Source organism: Neofelis nebulosa, chromosome 7, assembly GCF_028018385.1.
Source record: "Neofelis nebulosa isolate mNeoNeb1 chromosome 7, mNeoNeb1.pri, whole genome shotgun sequence".
Taxonomy (NCBI): Eukaryota; Metazoa; Chordata; class Mammalia; order Carnivora; family Felidae; genus Neofelis; species Neofelis nebulosa.
The window spans coordinates 36,953,445-36,976,090 of record NC_080788.1 but is presented as its reverse complement, the minus strand read 5'-3'; the positions used below and the strand labels follow the sequence as shown (position 1 = coordinate 36,976,090).

The following is a 22,646-nucleotide window of genomic DNA, read 5'->3' as shown; positions in this document are numbered from 1 at the left end:
TGATTCAACAAAATCTGGGAATGGCTGAGATCCAGTGCACAGGTGCAGGGGTTAACCTTGATGAGGAGAAAGGGCACTTCTTGCTGTGGGTAAGGGAAGGAGGGCAAGAAGATGAATGAAGGCTACAGGACACGCATAATAATGGAGTGATTGGCCGGACTTAAGGGTGAAGAGATTGGCTGTCATTATAAAGAAAAGGCTAAGATAGCTTGAATTTTCTGGGGCTGGGCCAGACTTCAAATATTCAAATATCACATTCTCCATTCATTCCTTTCATTTATTCAGTGCCCTGTCTGTACAGACACTGGGGTCTACAGTGATACAACTTTTCACGTAATTTTGGATTTTGTTATACTGGGACTCAAGTGAGATACACTTTTTACTCTTCTAGAAGGCTCAAAGTAGAAATAAATGATCGAATCAGAAGAGTCCTTTGTCAGACCAGATGTCCCAACTTGGGGTTTAGAAAACACGGGCATCTCAACAATGGCGCCCTGTTTGAGGTTGAGAGGGAAGAGAGGCGAGATGGGGGGAAGGGGGATTACACCCGGGTAACCCCAGGAGGGTGCGCCTTCAACCAGGAAGGTGCGAACCTTCTGCGCACTTGGGGCCGCGCTGTAACCAAGGGTAACGGCTTCTAAGCCTACACGGGTGTGCAGACCTGCTTCTTCCCCAAACCAGGGGCGTCTACGGAGGCTGAGCAGGACCAGACACAGGCCCAGCTTCGCCATCCAAAGTGCCCTCCGGCGATCTGCCACCGCCTGTGACTATTTGAGGTCACTGTTACTTTTGCCCCTAGTTAATTGCGAGGGGCGGGGGAGGGGAGAAGCGGTGGGCGGGACGAATCACCTTTTCTATTTTACAATTGGTCGCAACGGGCTCCGAGTCCCGCCTGCTACGCCGCCGCCGACAGGCTCTCCGGGCTGTCACTCGAGCCGCCGCGGCCGCCCCTAGCCGTGGCTGGGATCTCGCGGGAAGAGCGGCGGGCACGGCTGTGGCTTGGTCTCCCGGCTGCGCGCGAAGCGGGAGGGCTCTCCTCACACAAGCGCTTCCTCGCGGAGAGGTTAGAGCTGCGGCAGCCGCAGGCCTGGGCCGCCCCTTCCCTGCCGCCGCCTTCTCTTCCTCAGGGCTTCTCGGTCCGCTCGCCCTCCGGCGCTCCCAGGTAAGGAAGCCCGGAGCGCGTCTCGGCTGCGGAGCGGTCGGGGAGCGGGGACTCGGAGCAGCCGGAGCGGGCTGGCTCCAGACGGGGGCGGCTCCGCGGGCTGCGCGGCGCTGCCTGGTGGGCGCGAGGCTTGGTGGAGCTCGGGAGCGCGGGGGGCAGGAGGCGGCGGGGTGGGACCCGGGTGCGGGCGCCCCAGGGCGGTGTGGCGGCTGCCGGGGCTCCTGGGGCGAGGAGGTTTATTGGGGATCTTGGGGCTCTTTCCACTTTGGGGTGGGGGTGGGTGGCGGCGCACAGGGTCCCGCCTCAGGGTCCAGGGAGATTTATCAGGGTCCTGGGGGTTCCTCGAGGTGGTGTAGCGGGGTTCCGGAACATGGAGGGGGGGGGGGAGTCCTCTTACCGCGGTCTCAGGCTCTTTGGGGGCAGAGGATTCAGTTTAGCAGGTCCTAGGTCTCTGAAGGGGCAGATCATTGGGGTCTTCGGGGGTCCTTTGAGCGGGACTGTTTCGCATCCCTGGGTTGAGAAGCAGCGTATTAGGGTTCCGGGGAGGGGGTTCTGTTTATCCGGGTCTCCCGGCGAGAGGGCGATGTATCTGCGTCCTGCAGGGGTCGGGCAGCCTTGGTGGGCTGCTGGGGGCGGAAGGGTGTTCGGCGGAGCCCGGCGTCTTTTCTGGGGTTTCTGTTTTGCCCAGAGGGGGGCGGTAACTTGGCATGGTCTCCAGTCTTTTCGGGGGCGACCGGGCGAGTTACCGGGTCTCCGGGTGATCTCGGATGGAGGGCGCGGCTCAGCAGGCGCTTGGGTGGGCTCGGGGGCTCTAGTGGCGTCCCGAGCCAGCCCCGCTAGACAGTCTGTGGCTGGCCAGCATCCTGGACCAGGTCTCTTTCCTAGATGAGATTTACTCAGCGCCCAGTGGGAAGATTGATGCGTGTCGTTTCTTAGTTGGAGAAATCGTGGGTTTGTTCTGCAGTTTGCTTTTCTCTGCCCCGGGATCCCTGTGGGGGCGTGCTCGGTCTTGCTGCTCCGGGAGCGTGAGAGTGGCAGCGCCTTAGGTGGGTATAGACTCTAGGTTCTTTAGGAGGCGAGTGTCCTCAGGTGGAGCGTGCCAGACGCTGAAGATACAGAAGGCTGTGTGGTTTTGGCTTCACTTTCCTAGATAGTCTGCTTTGCTGACCCTGCAATATTAGATCTGTCCTGAAGTCTTGCCTGAGTGCTGGGCAGAGTCAAGTAGTGCTGGGAAGTGTGTTCCGGCTTCTCTTCGGTCCTTTGAAAAACGTTCGTGGAGAGGGATAGCTTTTAAGTTTGGTCTCCAAGTAATGCATTGAATTTGAGGTCCCAGAGCTAGAGCTCTGCGTCATTTGAGACCTGTAAGCTAACAGCTCTTTTAGAGAATCCTGCTTTAACAGTTTTATTGTGAAGCTTGAGTTAGTCTTGACTCTAATGGAGAGTGCTTGGTAACTAGCCCAGTCTTAGGTGAAATTCAGATAAAATGGCCTGTATGTATGTGTATGTGGTTTTTTAAAAAAATGGATAGCTTGGAAAGTCTGCATTTGCTTGACATTTCTTCAGGTTAGATAGCTACTTTATCACAGAGGCCTGTAAATGAAGCCTGATGTGGCAGGCAGTGGAGTCCATATTCACAGTAATTTTGTAATTTTGGGTAAACAGACAAATTTGACTTTGCCAAAGCAAAGAATTTTGCCTGCTTTAGCCTTTTTCTTAGTGTCAGTTTTTTTAGATTGACATTTCTTTTTGATCTTAGAACCAGAAAGATTAAGGACAGTGTACTTAATCCTTGAGTTTTGCAATCATTTTTTAAAAAGGAGGGACTCCTACGTAGCAAATATTTAACTCTTTGAAGAGTGTAAGAGTTTTGTTTTGTTTTTTGCTTTAGTTATAATTCAAACCAAAATGCCTGATTGACTTTTATGGCTATCGAAACTGATCAATTGAGCAGATATTTGGGTGGAACTATAGCTAAAAAACCCTAAGCAGACCATTTTTCCCCTCATTATTTTTGAAAGACAAATGATAAATTAAGCAAATTCCAGTAACTTTGAAAAAAAAAGCAGCTTTCATGATTTCTAAGTAAACATACTAGTCAGTCAGCAAAATCTTTGGTTATCCGCTAGGTGTCACAACATTGGAGGTACAGTGATTTCCAGCTCACATATAACCTACGTTGAGCGAGAGAAAGACAGCAAATAAAATGAATACATAAAATAATTAAGATGCTGATAATGAAGAAACATTAGGGTTCAGCTCACTTTTTAAAGTAAGCCCTGAGTAATATGATTGATGTCTGTTGTCATAACCAGGAACCAAGTAAGGTAATGATCTATCTTCTGAATTATTAAAGATGGAATAATGATCAGTAGAGTTTGGGTGTTAAATATATATTGACTCTGAGGATTAGAACCTTTTGTTATATAAGCATAAAAAAGTCTGTAAGGATACATATCAAACTTCAAAGTATTGGGGGAGGGATTCTTTTTTTAAATGTTTATTTATTTATTTTTGAGAGAGAGAGAGAGAGAGAGAGAGAGAGAGAGAATCCCAGTATGTGCTGACTGCACAGAGCCCGTTGTAGGGCCCGAACTCATGAACTGTGAGATCATGACCTTAGCCAAAATCAAGAGTCAAGACCTTTAGTCAAGACCTTTAACCTACTGAGCCACCCAGGTGCCCCTTTGGGGCATTCTTTAATAAGAGAGCATTGCAGAGTCCTGGAAGAGAGCTGTTAATTTTATACTTTTGTATTATTTGAATCTGTTTCAATGAGTGGACATAACAAGTGGAAACTAAAGAAGTCTAAAAATTAAAATCTTTTGGTCACTATGCAAATTTGTGAAAGGTACAGTATAAGGCATTTTGTCAGTGTTGCCACTCCCATTGTGTGTACTAGTGAGGGAAAAAAATCTATTTCAAGGATCTAAAATTATAGGGGATGGGGAGCACAACAGAATAAGAAGAGTACTGAGCTCCAAATAAAACGTTAACACATGTTAAAGATGTTAGATGTTTAATTATATAAAAATAAATTTCAGCTCTGGTCATATCTCATGGTTCGTGAGTTCCAGCCCCACAACATCGGGCTCTGCGCTGACAGCTCCAAGCCTGCTTGGGATTCTCTCTCCCTCCCTCGCTTTGCTCCTTCCTGCCTCTCTCCTTCTCTCTCAAATAAATACACTTAAAACAAATTAAGGCCTTTCTATTTTAAAATTTAACTATTTCCAAGTTTGAGAAGGGAAGTTTTTATAAACTCCTTAGACGAGAATACTTTGTGTTTCTGTGGATGGAGGTGTTCTTATTGTGGCACAGACTTCAGGAAGAGATTTCTTTTGTCCAACCTATGGACACATCTAATAGATTTGTTTCTCTTCTGAGGCATATGAAACAAAAATAGTTTTATGGTTCATTATTACTATAATTTATTACTATTTATATTTCATTATTACTATAATGGGTTATCGTTCAAGATTCTGGAATGATAAATGTGATACACTAAAGCAATTTTTAGAAAGGAAATCGTAAGATATGAATTCCAATCTTCACTGTGCTATTAACCATATGGCCTTGGGTAATTTCTTAGTCTCTTAGGGCCTTAGTTTCCATATATATAAAATTACAGAGAAGTCCCTGTCAATAATCAGTGCAAACTCCAATTCTAATGATTCTTTTGCATTAGTTTTGATGTTGCCCGTCAGCAGTATTCCGTGTACAAAAAGGAATGGGTGCTTTAAAGAGTAGCTGGTTCTCAGGATACATCTAGATCCATGTATTTTTATATATGATACCTAATTTTAGAAACTTCTTTCTTTTTAAGATATATAGGACATATTTAATTTCAGAATATACATTCATGAAGGTACATGATTTTTTTTTTAATACTTTAGATTTATCTGTTAAAGCATTATTATTTTTATTTCTGATTTCTGGTTCTATAATAGAGTATCTGTGTGATAAGGTAATGTACTTATTTAACTTAGGGTGTAGAATGATGTCTCTAGTGGTTGACCCCCTTTAATCCATTCTTTACGCTCCTGCCAAGGTGACTTCTAAAATGCAAATCTGTTCAATGCTTCTTTCTTAAAATCCATACTCTCCTTTACCTACAATACACATTTAGTTCTAACTCTTTATCATTACTAGGCCCTTCACCATCTGGCTCATTTCCTGCATTTCCCCCGCCGAAAATCTGAAGCTCCAACTGTACTAATCCAGTCAGTTCACCGAAAGAGTCATACTGTTTCCTGACTCAGAGCCCTCTCATATATTCTCCCCACTGTTTAGAATGCCTTTCTTTCTCCTGTCTTGCTGACAAAGTCTGCTGCTTTTTGAAGGTACAACTTAAGCACTATCTGCTTTTTAAGTCTTCTGTGTCCTCTGGTTGTCCCTCTTTCTTACCTCACTGAGTTATGCACTCTCTCTGTCTTGTTCATTCATTCTCTTATGTTCACTGGTATGCTGTAATTATTTATGTCTGTTGCTGGGTCCTCCCGGACTCGAAGCCAAGTTTATATTTGTCTTACTACTTTTTGAACCTCTATTGCTTATTTTACACAGTTGGCTCTCATTACAGGTTTGAACTATCTGTGCCAAGATTGACCATTTTCGTAATGTCCGAGTTAAGCCCAAATCTAAGTCTTGTCCTATTTTTCTAAAATTTGGGGCTTTTTAAATTATCTTATTCTCTTACCCTATGACCACAAACTGATATTAGATCTGTAGTTCTTATCCTCATATTTAAGAAGTGAGATTCCCAGCACTATAGGAGTTAAGGGTTACTCTGTTAAACTTGCAGATTTTGAGGCAACCACTAATCCCTATAACTAAAATTGGTAAGAAAGTTATAAACTAGTTTGGGTATTTCAGATCTTGGTATCAGTGATGTGGTAGGTATTTTTTACCTACCTGGCTGCTTTCTGTATGGGACATGATTGTTGTCAATGCGTGTGTGTCTTTATATTGTCTGTTTATTCGCTGAAGATTTAATGCTTGCTCAGGGTCATTATCTACTAAACAGCATGCTATAACTAGATGCAGGTCCGTTGTACTCCCAAGTTCTATGCTTTTCCAAATCCTATACTGCTTTTTGAAATGTGACTGCTTATTTAGTGTATTAAAATTATTCATAGATATTTTATTCATTTTATAAATTGAAGAAGTAGGTTGTAATGTTTATTCATTCAGTTTTTTCACAAAAGCTAAAGTAGAGAATTTGAGATTGTTTGGATTTAAGGGATCATTTAATCCAACCCTTCGTGTAGCATATGAGGGAATTGACACAGGCAAGAGTAGTTGAATGACTTGCTCAAGATTGTGCAGCTAATTGGTTAAGATTTTCTTTGTTAAGCTAGTTGTACACATAGGTGTTAAAAAAACCATTACTTGAAAGGAATACCAGGTGCCTCTTCCCTCCTCCCCCCAAGAATAAAAGCCTGGAGTGGCTTTTAGAAAAAGTGATGTCGAGGATCTCAGAGTCTTAAGGACACGGCTCAGAGAAAATCCGGACTTTGGATCATGACGCGTGGAGACGCCTTGGTGCCTTTACTCACGTAGTTCCCTAGTCTTTGCTTCTGTCCTTCCTCTTTTTTCTTTTTGAAAATCTATCCTCAGTTTACTAACTTTATGCCTGATGGAGTTGTTATTGGTGTCAGCCTTACCAGTAACCATTTAAGTGCCATCCACAGGGCAACTGTAGAGATAGAAAAAAAGCAAAAAATCTAGTCACTGCCCTAAGGGGCTTGGTTTATTTGGGAGTGGGAGACAGTATGTATTTGATTGCAAGGTAGTATGTAAAGATGTCATGAGCGATACAGCTGTAGGAGCTCAGAAGGTATCAGGGTGGATTGCGCTAGTAGTTACAGAAATTTCTGTGTGAAAAAGATTTGACTTAAGTTAATCTTTTAGAAATATTTATTTATTTAGTGTTTATTTATTTTGAGAGAGAGAGTGCCTGTGTGTGGGAGAGGGGCAGAGAGTGAGGGAGAGAGAATCCAGGCAGGCCCTGCGTTGTCAGAGCAGAGCCTGACTCCGAGCTCTTAACAAACTGTGAGATCATGACCTGAGCTGAAATCAAGAGTCGCATGTTCTACCCACTGAGCCAGCCAGGTGCCCCGATTTAAGTTAATCTTTATTTTTTTAAACAAACTCCCTGTTTTTATTATTATTTTTTTTAATATTTGCTTATTTTGGGGAGACCGAGAGACAGAGCGCAAGCAGGGGAGGGGCCGAGAGACGGGGAGACACAGAATCCGAAGCAGGCTCCAGGCTTCGTGCTGTCAGCACAGGGCCTGACATGGGGCTCAAACCCATGAAGCGTGGGATCATGACCTGGGCCGAAGTCAGACTCTTAACTGACTGAGCCACCCAGGTGCCCCTAAATTAATCTTTAAATGAGGAGGTGGAGTCAAACTCTTCATTAAACTCTCATTGTTTTGCTTTGTTTTGTTTTCTAATCTTACCTTTGCTTACTTCCCTGCAGTCATGGTGGACTTCTCTCTGTTTCAGGAGGCCTGAAACATGTTCTTCCACACATCCGTGTCTCTTTCCCTTCCTTCAAGTCTTAGTTAAAATATCACCCCTGCTGTGAGGCCTTTATTGGCCACCTTGTTTAAAATCACAGCATCCTTTCTACACTCTCTTCCTATTTCTCTTCCCTGCTTTGTTTCTTTGTTTTCTTCTTTCTGTTATCCAGCATACTCTATATTTTTATTGTCTTTCTACCCCTAGTATACTATAAGATCCATGAGGGCAGGGAGTTTTACTCATTTTATTCAGTGCTATCTCCCTAGCACCCAGAACAGTACCTGTTACTAAGTAGGTGCTCAAATTTTTATTCAATAAATAAGATAATTGAACTTTAAAGCAGGAATTTGAAAATTATTTGATTTAACTTCTCCTTCCTTTGTTCCTCTTTCCTGGCTGGCATAGAGGAAGGGGAATTTTTCTCTTCCATTTCTAAAAAAAATGTATGGGACTTCAAGAAAATCATATACAGTACAGAAATTCTAAATAGCTTAATGAACTTTTACATGTGTAAACATGTAGTCACCAGCCAGATCAGGATATAGAACACTTCTAGGACCTTAGAAACCTTCCTCATGTTCTCTCCTAGTCAGTATTTCCCAACAGTAACCATTATTCAGGCTTCTCTCATAATAGATTAGTTTTGTTTATTCCTGAACTTCATGCAAATTGAATCAACCTGGTTTCCTTTGCTCAGCATTATGTGAGATTCATCCATGCTTTTTTTTTTTTTAACAGTAGCTCATTCTTTTTCATTACAGTGTAGTATTCTGTTGTTTGAGTACATATATTTTTTTCTATTCTTTTGATACATTTGGGCCATTTCCAGTTTTTAGCTCTTAGGAACAAAGCTGCTGTGAACAACTTTGTACCTGTCTTTTGGTGGACATAATGGTTAAGTTTTTGGCTAAATAACTAGGAGTTACTTATCTCCATATATAGAGAGACATACACATAATTCTTAATCCCACATGGTTTTTAGCACATGTTAGATGATCATTAAATGATTGAAGATAAATTATTAACTAATCATGTACTGTGAGATTATCTCGAACTTATTAAAAATATTGGAGAACGGTTTCTGGTCCACACTTGTTTCTTATATCTGACATAAAACATAGCTTTGTCCAGGCTTTACACATTTCTCTTTCATCTGGGTTTGCCTTTTTTTTTTTTTCTAAGCCATATTCCTTATTACTTGCTCTTCAAGTAATTAATTTCAAGATGTGAATTTCAGAACTGGTTGGCTATTTTTCTATAATTTTTCAACAATAAGTCATTTTTTCTGACATTTGCTTCTTCTGTATATTTCTTTAATATTCTATATGCTTTGAAATCAACTTTGCTAATGCGTTCATAACATGGGTAAAAAAGCTTTGAGTCTGTTTTTTATTTTTGTCATGTGTTAGTTATGTTTTGGGGTATGTCAAGCAAAGGGTTTCTTTGATGGCCTTAAATAATTCTAGAAGTGGCTTGAGTTGGTGAATAGTGCAAATAAGAGCTCCTACAATAATAGAAGAGATCTGGAGGAATGTTTTTCTAATTCTGGAAAAGTTTACAGTTTTCTTTTGAAGTGATTTCTAAGCTGACTTGAAAGACTAATAGGAAACAAGGTGGATAGGATACCTCATAGGGAATGGGGTGAAAGAACACTCTAGGTAGGGAACTGCATTTGCAGAGAGAGAGCGAGCAGGGTGGATTTGAGGATCTGCAGGTCATTCAGGAAGGCTGCAGCAGTGGTTTTCAAGCTCTAATGTGCATATGAATCTCCTGGTGCATATGAATCTTCTAACATGCTTACAGGTGATGGAAATGTTGCTGGTTCAAGGATCACACTTGCTTGCAAACTGCTGGGTTAAGATGTAGAAAGAAGATGAGAAGGAAGGAGTGGGGATTGAAAGCAAGGACCATCCCATGAGTCTTACAACCAATGTAAGGAATTTGGGCTTAAGGCAGTGGTAACCCAATGAAGAGTGCTAAGAGTAATAGTGAACTTGTGAGTTAAGTGGTCAGTAGTGGTGGATATAATCTTGAGGGATATACTCCATCTACATTTGCAACTATACAGATTAATGTCTGAGAAATGATCATTTGTTCATCAATAACTACTTTTCCCCCTAGCAGACTCTGCTTATTTAAAGGAAAAGTTTGGTTATATTTATTAGTCTATTTTTTTATTTTTTATTTTTTAAAATTTTTAAATCTTTATTTATCTTTGAGAGAGAGACAGAGTATGAGCAGGGGAGGAGCAGAGAGAGAGGGAGACACAGAATTCGAAACAGGCTCCAGGCCCCAAGCTGTCAGCACAGAGGCCGATGCGGGGCTCGAACTCACACACCATGAGATCACCACCTGAGCCGAAGCCGGACGCTCAACCGACTGAGCCACCCAGGTGCCCCTGGTAATATATATTAGTTTAGATGTTATATGTTTGTTTAAGGAGTTCTTTCTTTCAGGGATATTATTTATCCTAATAACTATTATTATAATTTAACTCATAATTACATTATTAATCCTGTTTGATGGGATTTAATTTTTGTCCATATTGTGTACCATATTATAGTCTGATGTTTTCTTTTATTTTTCTTTTATTATTATTTAAAAAAATTTTTTTAATGTTTTTATTTATTTTTGAGACAGAGACAGAGCATGAGCAGGGGAGGGGCAGAGAGAGGGAGACACAGAATTTGAAACAGGCTCCAGGCTCTGAGCTGTCAGCACAGAGCCTGACACAGGGCTGGAACTCAGACTGTGAGATCATGACCCGAGCTGAAGTCGGACGCTTAACCGACTGAGCCAGGCGCCCCTTCTTTTATTTTTTAATTGTATTGATTTAAAATTGAGCTAGCTGCTAGTGCTTATTGTATTGAATGGTAATGCTTATTGTATGGTGGGAATGATCTTAAGATACACAGTAATTTGAGTTACTCTTTATTGGTTTCCCTAAATGCTATTAATTAGAAGGTTTTGACTTAATTTGTTTCAACTACTTTTTTTTTTTTTTTTAATTTCAACTGCTTAAATACTGTATCAGTTTGGGATTCCTGGGTGGCTGGGTGGGTTAAGCATCTGACTCTTGATTTCAGCTCAGGTCATGGTTTCACAATTCGTGACATTGAGCCCCACACTGGGCTTGCACTGACAACATGTTGCCTGCTTGGGATTCTCTCTCCTCTCTCTCTCTCTCTCTGCCTCTTTCCCTACCCCTCTCTCTCAAAATAAATAAATAAACTTAAAAAAACAAAAATAAATACTACATTAGTTTTGCAATATTATAAATTTAAGAATAAAGATATGTGTTTATGTTTTGTAGGTTAATATTATATTTTCCTCCCGATTTTATAAGTTCTAGGTACTTATTTTAAAAACTTGGAGAAATACAAAAGACAAAAATGTAAGCTCAGCCCAAATATAAGCATTACTAACGTTATGTTATACATTCTTTTTCCTCTTCCGATGATTATTTATTCATAGTGTGCTGTTTATTCCCCACCAAGCATTATATCATGAAGAATTTCCTATTTGGTAAAATTATTTCAAAACCTAAATTTTAATAGCGCAATGTTCTATTGAATGAATGTGTAGTGATTTAACCATTCCTAATTATTGAAAAATTTTTCCTCTGCTGCTAACATTGAAGAAAATCTTTGCATAATTGTTCTCCATACTTATTTTCTTAGGATAGGAATAAAAATTTTTAGTCAAAGATAAGACAAAAAAATTAGATACTGTCATATTGTTTTCTAGAAAGGTTATGACAATTTGTATGCTAGTATTCAGCTTTTCTAATTTGGTAAGCAGAAATGATCTTACTTTAATTTGTATTTTTTTATTATAATTGAAGTTGAACATTGAACATTGTAAGTTGTTTTTAAAACAATTACATATTAAAATATTTTAAAAATATCTTAAAAAAATTTTTTTTAATGTTTATTTTTGAGACAGAGAGAGACAGAGCATGAACGGGGGAGGGTCAGAGAGAGAGGGAGACACAGAATTTGAAACAGGCTCCAGGCTCTGAGCTGTCAGCACAGAGCCCGCCGCGGGGCTCAAACTCACGAGCCGCGAGATCATGACCTGAGCTGAAGTCGGATGCTTAACTGACTGAGCCACCCAGGCGCCCCTAAAAATATCTTCAAGAGAAAGCCTCATGCATTATTTTGTAAGGCAAAATATTTTAACTGGAATTAATAGACAAATTAATTTTTGAATAGTTTTTACAAAAGCATACAAAATTCAAAGACCCAAACAGTTGCCTGAGAGGCAAACATTGTTAATCACTTTCTTGTATATACTTCCAGATGTATGGTGGATTGTGTGTGTGTGTGTGTATTTGTATGCTGGAACATTAGACAAATTATGGAGAACATTCATTAAAATACTGTCTAGTTCAGATGTGGGATTGTGTACTAAATTGTGTACTAAAAATTAGAAAGGGTCTAAAAATGATTAGTATCTGGCCACTAGCCCAGAAGGAAGAAAAGCAGGGTCTGGCAGCATTTGGCAGTAATTTTCTATAAGACAAGTGGCCTTAGCTCTTTTTATTATTGGATCGATTCTTTGACAATAGCACTTCTGTTTATGGTACCAATTCTGTAGCACTGTTCCAAAAAGGAAAGCCAAGTTTTTGAAAATTAGTTGATACCTGAAAGAAACTCTAAAGTACAAAACCTATTTGGAGGTATTTAGGGGAAAGATACTTTATTTATTTATTTATTTATTTATTTTTTTTTTTTTGGTGTTAGGATTTTTTTTGCTTGAGAGTTAAAGTTTTAGCAGAATTTTCATGACTTTGTTGCTTAACATTGGAAGCTTGAGCTTGAATAATTACAAATAAAATTTATCATTTTCCTAAACTCTTATTTACCTAATTCAGAAACCATGATATAAATCCATGATATAAATATATTTTTAAAGTATAGTTTTTAAAAAGTTTTCATGCTAGGGGCGCCTGGGTGGCGTAGTCGGTTAAGCGTCCGACTTCAGCCAGGTCACGATCTCGCGGTCCGTGAGTTCGAGCCCCGCATCAGGCTCTGGGCTGATGGCTCGGAGCCTGGAGCCTGCTTCCGATTCTGTGTCTCCCTCTCTCTGCCCCTCCCCTGTTCATGCTCTGTCTCTCTCTGTCCCCAAAATAAATAAAAAACGTTGAAAAAAAAAATTAAAAAAAAAAAAAGTTTTCATGCTAATGCTACTATATGGTGGTAATTGGTCTCATACATCAAAGATCTTGAGCTTGACTTGAATGTTACTGCTAAATATGCGATTCGAGCAATAAGAATCAGAGGTTTTAATTGGATTGTACAGAGCTTTAATGCTTTAGGCATAAAAATGTTTGCTTTTAGGATAGATTTCTTTTAAGGCTCTTGTTTCCAAAAATAAAATTTGGGGATGGCTATGAATACTAACTGAATACTAACTCTGTGTGGCCCAGGGTAAGTAGGAGTATTATGAGAATTCCTATTTGTTGGAATTCATATCTTCCATTCCAGATTAATTATGAAGTTGTAAAGGCTGCTCAAGAGTTTGCACCTGATAGTGGTTGATAATATTTGAGGAATTTAAAGAAGGAGTTTATCAGAGGTCAGAAAAGATCATCTTAATTTTTAAAACAGGTTTAATTTCGAAGTAGTTATGTATTCCTAGGAGAATTGCAAAGATAGTACAGAGAATTCCCATACACCTTTTACTCAGCTTACCCTAATTGACATCTGGATATAACCATGGTTATCAAAAGTAAGAAATGCATCCTGATTTTTAAAAAGAAAATTCAACAAAATTTCTTTTAACGATCTACTATATATAAGAGTGTTTCAGCTGAAGTATATACAATGTTGGAAAACAAGTAAAGGATGCAGATAATAATAAACTGATGAGTTAGGCGTTATTCCTAAACAAATTCTCAGATTAAAAAAAATTTTCTTCTTAATGTATGTTTATTTTTGAGAAAGAGAGTGCAAGCTGGGGAGGAGCAGAGAGAGAGGGGGACAGAGGATTTGAAGTGGGTTCTGTGCTGACGGCAGCAAGCTGTTGCAGGGCTCGAACTCACAAACCTGATCATGACCTGAGCCGAAGTCAACCGACTTCGGTGGTGTCAACCGACACCACCCAGGTGCCCCCAAATTCTCAGATTTTTGAACACACGTGTTGTTGGTACTTCGAAAAGAAGACGCTGATCACTAGGAGCCAGCGTGGGTTCCCAGAGAACAAGTCATGCCACACTGGTCTCACTTCTTTTCTTATAGGGGTAAGTAAACCGGTAGGTACCTCAGGAGATACTCTGCCATTGTACGTCTAGAATTATAGCCACGTTTATTGGATTTTTAATTTTGTGCTGGGCACTGGGTTAAATGCTTTACATAGATTGCCTCATCTAGTACTGTTTTACAAATGAGGTAAGGGACCCCCAAGGTTATACAGATAGCATTTGACAGCCTTTTATGATATCTTTATAGACAAGTTAGAGAAATGTAGTCTGAATACTTGCATAGGTAGGTGGATTTGTGATTGATCAATGGGCTGATGTTAAAATTAAACTGCAATTCATTCTTAGTGTGTCCCTCAAGATGCTGCCTTCCCCTATGTCCTATTTAAAATGTTTATCCATTACTCTCAAAATTATGAGGGTAGTATGTTATGTGACAGAATCAGGATCCTTCCTCTATTAATTTTTTTTTTTTTTTAACGCTTATTTATTTTTGAGACAGAGAGAGACAGAGCATGAATGGGGGAGGGTCAGAGAGAGAGGGAGACACAGAATCCGAAGCAGGCTCCAGGCTCTGAGCTGTCAGCACAGAGCCCGACGCGGGGCTCGAACTCACGGACCGTGAGATCATGACGTGAGCCGAAGTCGGACGCTCAACTGACCGAGCCACCCAGGCGCCCCCCTCTATTAATTTTTAATAATTAGACTGTATCTAAAAAACTACTTGTAATAATTCTATATTTGATATGTCTGGTTCATAGGGACAAAAAAATTCTTACAATTGAATTTTTTTTTTTTTTTAATCTGCACAAATACAGTATTGAAGGCTTGGAGGGCTAACAGGTGGGATTTTTTTTGTTTGAAGTAGGTGTGTGCCTAGGTGGGTCTCTCTATTTGTCTGAAGTCGATGAGTCAGTGGTTTATTATAACTGCTCCAAAGGCTCACACTCACTTAAACAGCATTATTTTGAAGTAGTTTGTCTAAAACATAGTTGATTATCCTTTTCTATTCTGCCTTTAGCTGAGTTCTCAGTTCTATTTGCCACATCTTGAGGAGGATGTTGATAGTGTATTCAGAAGGAGGGTAATCAGAATGAAGCAGTGTCTGAAACAGATACTTGCAAAATAATTGAAACATTTGAGATTTTCAACCAGGAAAAAAGAAGACTTTAGTGGGGTATATGGGAATGCTTTTCAAGTTGGTAATTGAGTGATCTTTAACATTCTTCCTGACTCAAATGTGTGGTTCTGGTAAACACATGAAGGAATGGCACGTGGAAGAGGGAGTGAAGCATATCTTTTGTATCCCCAGAGGATAGAACTAGGAAGAATGAAAGTTAGAGGAAGGGAAATATTGGTACATGATGAAGGTTTTTTGTTTTTTGTGTTTTGTTTTTTTTTTTAACATTTATTTATTCTTGAGAGAGACAGAGCATGAGTGGGGGAGGGGCAGAGAGAGCAGGAGACAGAATCTGAAGAGGCTCCAGGCTCTGAGCTGTCAGCACAGAGCCCGAAGTGGGGCTCGAACTCACAAACCGTGAGATCATGACCTGAGCCAAGGTTGGACGCCCAACCGACTGCGCCACCCAGGCACCCCATAATGAAGGTATTTTTAACAATCAAAATGAAAATAGAGTGGACAGTTTCACACTGTGGTGTTAAAGCGTGTGTGGAGTAGTGTTTAATCAATGTATTCTTGAAGGACTTTTCCAACTCTGATTTTTAAAAATTTATTTTACTTTTAAGTAATCTTTACATCCAGCGTGGGGCTTGAACCTTCAGTCCTGAGATCAAGAGTCACATGCTCTACCAACTGAGCCAGCGAATACCCCCAATGTTTGTTTCTATTTCTTCATTGGTTATAATTCCCCAGAGTAAAATTTTCTCTTGGGTACATCATTTATTCTCAGAACCTTATGGTCTTATATAGTATAAAGTGTTAGTAATAACAAAGTTAAACAACAGCAGAACATTTTTCACTTGCTAGGTTGATAAAGATTAAAAAGTTCAGTAATACCCCACCATGGCAAGGATGTTTAGAATTGCTCACTCATACACTCTAGGCAGGAATGTAAATTTGTGCAGTTTCTTGGAAGGAAAAGTTGGTTTTACTTATTAAAATGGTAAATTTTCATACTTTTTGACTAAATAATTTTAAAGAATTTATCTTTAAATGCCTAAGCCCTAAATGATTTTTTTTTTTTTGAAGACAGAGAGAGAGAGAGAGAGCAAACAAGAAAGCAAGTAGGGGAGGAGCAGAGGGAGAGGGACAGAGAATCCTATGAGCCCCATGCTGGACTTGATCCCACGACCCTGAGATCATGACCTGAGCTGAAATCAAGGGTCAGATGTTTACCCGACTGAGCCACCCAGGTGCCCCCTAAATGTTTCTTTATATGGGTTAAATAAATGATTGTACAAGCATACAATGGGATGTCACACAGCCATAAAAAGAAAGAAAGGAGTACTTCTGCATGAATTCATCTTTAACACATTATTGAGTGAAGAAAGTAAGTTGCAATACAATATTTATGGTATGCTGACATTACTGTAAAAAAGTAAGCTGTGAAAAAAATGTAAGTTGTGTGTATGTGGGTGAATATGCAAATATATATGCACACATTAATAAGCACATTTATGCTTCTATGTTAAAGACTTCTCTGGAAGGATGCGTAAGAAAAGGAGTAGTTTCTTCTGGAGAGGGGCTCGGAGATTAGAAGTCTGAGATCTCAGTAAGACTTTGGTTTGCTTACGTACACTTTACACTTTTATACTGTGTGTGTGTGTGTGTGTGTGTGTGTGTGTAGGTCGGTCAAGAGTGTGTTGTAAAAATTTTTTTGTTTGAAGTAATTACAGATTCCTAGGAAGTTCTGAAATTAGCACAGAGAGGTCCCATGTACCCTCATCCAATTCCCATCAATGGTCACATCTTACATAACTATAGTACTATATCAAAACCAGGAAATTGGCATTGGTACAACCCACAGATCTTGTTCAGATTTCACCGGTTTTACATGTATTCATTTGTGTGTGTATATAATTCTTTGAATTTTATCACACGTGTGGATTTGTGTAATCAACATTACAACTGAGATACAGAACTGTTTTATCACCAGTAAGATCCTTGTGATCCTTTATAGTCATATCCGTCCCCTTAACTTCTGGCAACCACTAGTCTGGACTCCATTTTTGAACTCTGCCATTTCCAGATGATTTATAAATGGAATCAAAAAGTATGTAATCTTTGAGACTGACTTTTTTTTTACTCGGCATAATTCCCTTGAAATCCATCCAGTTGTTGGATATGTCAATAATTCCTTTTTATTGCTAAACAAAATCCAGTGGTATGCATGTACCAGAGTTTATTTAATCTTCACCCATTGTTGAACATTTGGGCATTTGCTACTTTGGCTATTACAGCTGTGATCAACATTTCTGTGTAAGACGTGAGATTTCATTTCTCTGGCATAAATGTCTAGGAGTGTGAATTACTGGGCATTATGGTAAATATTTAAGAAAGTGTAAAGTATATTTTAAGAAGCTGTCAGCCCATTTTCCAGATGGTATACCATTTTAGATTCCCATCAGCATTGTATGAGAGGCCTAGTTTCTCGCTCTTCCTTGGCATTTGGTATTGTCACTACTTTTTACTTTAGGTGTTCTAATAGGTGTATAGTGGTAACTCTTCGTGGTTTAATTTGCATTTCCTTGATGACTAATGATGTTGAACATATATTTGCCATCCGCATCCTCTTTGGTGAAATGTCTCACGTCTTCTATTTTTTAATTGAATTTTTTGTTTTACTATTGAATTTTGAGGGTTCTTTATTCTAGATAAGAGTCCTTTGTTATAGAAGTGGTTTGCAAATTCTGTATTTGTCTGTTTAATCTAACTTGTCAAATTTATTGGCATAAAGCTTTCATGTTTTCCTGTTATCCTTCTAATATCTATAGAATCTATAAAGCTGTCACTTCTTTCATTCCTGATATTGGTTGTGTCTTTCTCTGTTCCCCTCATCAGTCAGGTTAGATGTTTATTAATTTTATTGCTCTTCTCAGAGAAATCAGTGGGTTCCGTTCTAGACCACTGCAGTAAAGAGAGTATTGCAATAAAGTGTGTCAGGTGAGTTTTTTTGTTTCCCAGTGTGTATAAAAGTTATGTTTATACTATACTGTAGTCTATTTAAAGTGTGCAATAGCATTGTGTCCAAAAGAACAGTGTACATACCTTAATTTAAAAATACTGTATTGCTAAACTTGCAAACTATCATCTGAGCTTTCAGTGTTGTAATCACTAATCACACATCATCATAACAAATAGAATAATAAAAAAAGAGTTTGAAATATTGTGAGAATGACCAAAATGTGACACAGAAGCATAAAGTGAGCTAATACTGTTGGAAAAATGGCACTGATGGATTTGTCTCAACACCACATTGCCACAAACCTTCAATTTGTAAGAAACACCATTATCTGTGGAATATAAAAAGTGAAGCGCAGTAAGGGGTACGCCTGTACTCTTAATGTGATTATTGATGTGATTGTGTTTAAGTCTGTCATCTTGCTATTTGTTTTTCATTTGCCCTATCTGTTCTTTGCTCCTTTTTTCTTTTTTCTGTCTTCTTTTGGATTAGTTGAATATTTTCTATGATTTTGTTTTATCACATCAGTTGCCTTTTTAGCTGTAACTGCTTGTTTGTGGTTGCTTAGGGTTTATAGTATATAAATTTTTATAGTATACATCTTTAATTTCTCTACTTTCAAAGTTAATATCATTTTATGTATAATAATATGAACCATAGGAAAGAATATTTTCATTTCTCTTAGTCTTTATGCCGTTGTGATACATTTTACATTTACATGTTATAAACCCTCAGTATACTGTTATTATTTTTATTTAAACAATTTTAAAGAGATTTAAATAATAAAATATCTTATATATTTCCCCTTGAAATAATCATTTCTGCTTCATTCCTTTAGGTAGATCCATATTTGTGTCTGGATTTTCCTTTTGGCTAAAGAATTTCCTTTAACATTTAAAAAATGTAGGTCTGCTTGTGATGAATTATTTCTACTTTTGAATGTCTGAAAAAGTCTTTATTTTGCATTCATTTTTGAAGATAATTTTGCTGGGCATAGAATTCTGTATTGACATATTTTTCTTTCAGTGCTTTAAAGATGTTCCAGTGTTTTCTCTTTGGCATTGTTTCTGTGAATATGATGTTGTCCTTACCTCATTGTTCTATACATGACATGTCTGTTTTTCCTCTGGCTGCTTTTAAGATTTTCTCTTTAACGTTGGTTTTGGGCAGTTTGATGATGTACCTTTGTGCAATTTTCTTAAAATTTTTTTTTTTCTTTTTTTTTGTGGTTGGATTTTGTTGAGGTTGTTTATAAAGCCCTTTTTGGTCTTTACACTACTATTATCATGAATTTTACCTTTATATGTGTTATAAAAGCCTAGCTTAGGCTTATAATTTTCTTTAAGTTTGGAAGATTTCAGGCATTATTTCTGTAAAACTTGGTATAAATTTTTAAAAATTTATTTATTTTGGGAGAGAGTGAGTGGACGTGCGTGAGTGGGGGAGTAGGCAGAGAGAAAGGGGGAGAGAGAGAGAGAGAGAGAGAGAGAGAGAGAGAGAGAGAGAGAGAATCCCAAGCAGACTCTGCAACGTCAGCACCAGAGCCTGATGTGGGGCTTTAGTCCATGAACTGTGAGATCATGACCTGAGCCAAAGTCAGATGCTCAACGGATTGAGCCACCCAGGTACCCCTATTTCTGTAAAATGTAAAAATATACTTTCTTCCTTCTGGGAGACTCCAGTTACCTATAGGTTCAGCCACTTATAGTTCACTTTTTTTTTAATTCTTTTTTCTCTCTTTTTTCCTTTTAGGTAGCTTCTCTTGCTGTGCCTTCAAGTTCACTAATCTTTTCTTCTGCATTGTCTACTCCGTGCTAATGCTAATTTCCTCTAATGTATTTCATCTTAGTCATTGTAGTTTTCATCTATAAAATTTCTGGTAAAAGGGGCACCTGGGTGGCTCAGTTGATTGAGCATCCAACTTTGCTTCAGGTCATGGTCTCGTGGTTTGTGAGTTCCAGCCCCACATCAGGCTCACTGCTGTCAGACTGTCAGTACAGAGCCTGCTTCAGATCCTCTGTCCCCTTCTCTGTACCCTCCCCAGCTTGCCCTCTCCCCAAAATAAATATTGAAAAAATTTTCCATTAAAAAAAATATCTTCCATGTCCTTACTTAACTTTTTCACATGTGGAGTATGGTTATAAAGACTACTTTAATGTCCTTCTATGCTAATTCTAATATTTGTGTTCTGAGTCTTTTAAGAAGTAATTGTGATAAAATTCGCATAACATAAAATTTAACCATATTTAAATGTACAAATAAGTGAAATTTAATACATTAGCAATGTTGTGCAAGGATTACCACTGTTTCCAGAACATTTATCACCTCAAAAGGGAGCTTTGTACCCATTAAATCATTCCCCATTTCTTCCTATTCCCTTAGCAACCATTAATCTATTTTCTTGTCTCCATGAATTTGCCAGTTCTGGATATTGCATGTAATGGGATCATGCAATATGTGCCCTTTTGTATCTTGATTCTTTTGCTTAGTGTATTGTTTTCAGGGTTTATTCATGTCATAGCATGTCTCACGCCTTCACTTCTTTTTATGGCTGAATAATACTTGTATGGATATAACACATTTTATTCATTCATTCATTGATGGGCATTTGAGTTGTCTCTACTTTTGGCTATAGTGAATACTGCTATTGCGAACTTTTGTGTAAAGTTTTTTGTTTAAATACCTGTTTTCAATTTTTGGATGTATATATGTATGAATGAAATTACTGGGTAATGTGGAAATTATATGATTAACTTTTTTTTTAAGATTTTATTTTTAAGTAATCTCTGTACCCCACGTGAGTCTCAAACTCACAATCCCGAGATCAAGAGCTGTCCACTTCACTGACTGAACCAGACAGGTGCCCCATGATTGACTTCTTGAGGGATTGCTATATTGTTTTCCACAGTGACTATATAACATTTTACATTCCTACCAGCAATGTATGAAGACTCTACTTTCTCTACATCTTTGCTGTTATTTCTTTTGGTTTTTTAAATTCTAGCAATTCGTCAATCCTAGTGGGTAGGAAGTGGCATTTCACTTTGGTTTAGACTTGCATTTTCCTAATGACTAGTGATGCAGAGCATCTTTTCATGTGCTTGATTATCATTTGTGTATTTTCTTTGGAGAAATATCTAGTCAAGTCTTTTGGCCAGTTTTTATTTTTATCTTTTTTATTTATTAAAAAAAATTTTTTTTTTATTTTTTATTTAAAAAAAAATTTTTTTTAAGTTTATTTTTGACAGAGACAGAGTGTGAGCATGAGCTGGGGAGGGGCAGAGAGAGAGGGAGACACAGAATCCGAAGCAGGCTCCAGGCTCCAAGCTGTCAGCACAGAGCCCAATGCGGGGCTCAAACTCACAAACTGCGAGATCATGACCTGGGCCGAAGTCAGATGCCTAACCGACTGAGCCACCCAGGCGCCCCCCCCCCCCAAAAAAAATTTTTTTTTAACGTTTATTCATTTTTGAGAGACAGAGAGAGACAGAGCATGAGCGGGGAAGGAGCAGAGAGAGAGGGACATACAGAATTCGAAGCAGGGTCCAGGCTCCGAGCTGTCAGCACAGAGCCCGACGCGGGGCTTGAACTCACGAATGGCAAGATCATAACCTGAGCCGAAGTTGGACTCTCAACTGGCTGAGCCACCCAGGTGCCCCATCTTTTGGCCAGTTTTTAATTGGGTTTGTCTTTTTGTAGTTATAAAATTTTTTTGTAGACTCTGGATACTAGATTCTTGTCAGACATGTGATTTGCAAATATTTTCTCCCATTGTGTAGGTTTTTTTTTTCACTTTACTGATAATATTTTTTTTTTAACTTATCTTTAGAGAGAGAGAGCAGGGGAGGGGCAGAGAGAGAGAGAGGGAGAGAAAGAATCCCAAGCAGGCTCTGCACTGTCAGCGCAAGCCCTATGTGGGGCTCTATCTCATGAACCATGAGGCTATGACCTGAGCTGAAATTAAGAGCCAGAGATTTAAATGGCTCTTGATGGGGGCGCCTGGGTGGCGCAGTCGGTTAAGCGTCCGACTTCAGCCAGGTCACGATCTCGCAGTCCGTGGGTTCGAGCCCCGCGTCAGGCTCTGGGCTGATGGCTCGGAGCCTGGAGCCTGTTTCCGATTCTGTGTCTCCCTCTCTCTCTGCCCCTCCCCAGTTCATGCTCTGTCTCTCTCTGTCCCAAAAATAAAATAAAAAACGTTGGAAAAAAAAAAAAATTAAAAAAAATAAAAATAAAAATAAATGGCTCTTGATGATATTTCTTGATGCACAGGGGCACCTGGGTGGCTCAGTCAGTTACGTGCCTGGCTCTTGACTTTGACTTGGGTTATGATCTTGCAGTTCGTGGGTTTGAGCCCCATATCAGGCTCTGTGCTGACAGTGCAGAGTCTGCTTAAGATTCTCTCTCTCTCTCTGTCTCTCTGCCCCTTCCCCACTGGTGTGCATGCTCTCTCTCTCCAAATAAATAAATAAACTTAAAAAAATTTTTTTTGACACACAAAATTTTTAATTTTGGTAGAGTTCAGTTGATCTGTTTTTTGTTTTTTGTTTTTTGTTTTTTGTGGCTCATGCTTTTGGTGTCATATCTAAGAAACCATTCCAAATCTGAGATTATGAAG

At 39.2% G+C, this 22,646-nt stretch overlaps 1 protein-coding gene across 4 annotated transcripts in view; it reads left to right on the top strand.

Moving 5' to 3' along the window:
• The first annotated feature begins 1,029 nt into the window (after nt 1-1,029).
• Nucleotides 1,030-22,646, top strand: part of GLCE (glucuronic acid epimerase) — a 117,332-nt gene continuing 95,715 nt past the window's right edge. Inside the window, exon 1 of one of the 4 annotated variants that reach the window (XM_058737248.1) lies at nt 1,030-1,162. The gene's annotated coding sequence lies outside the window, so the exon portion shown is untranslated. The remainder of the gene's footprint in view (nt 1,163-22,646) is intronic. The other 3 variants (XM_058737245.1, XM_058737247.1, XM_058737246.1) reach the window with 3 other exon arrangements.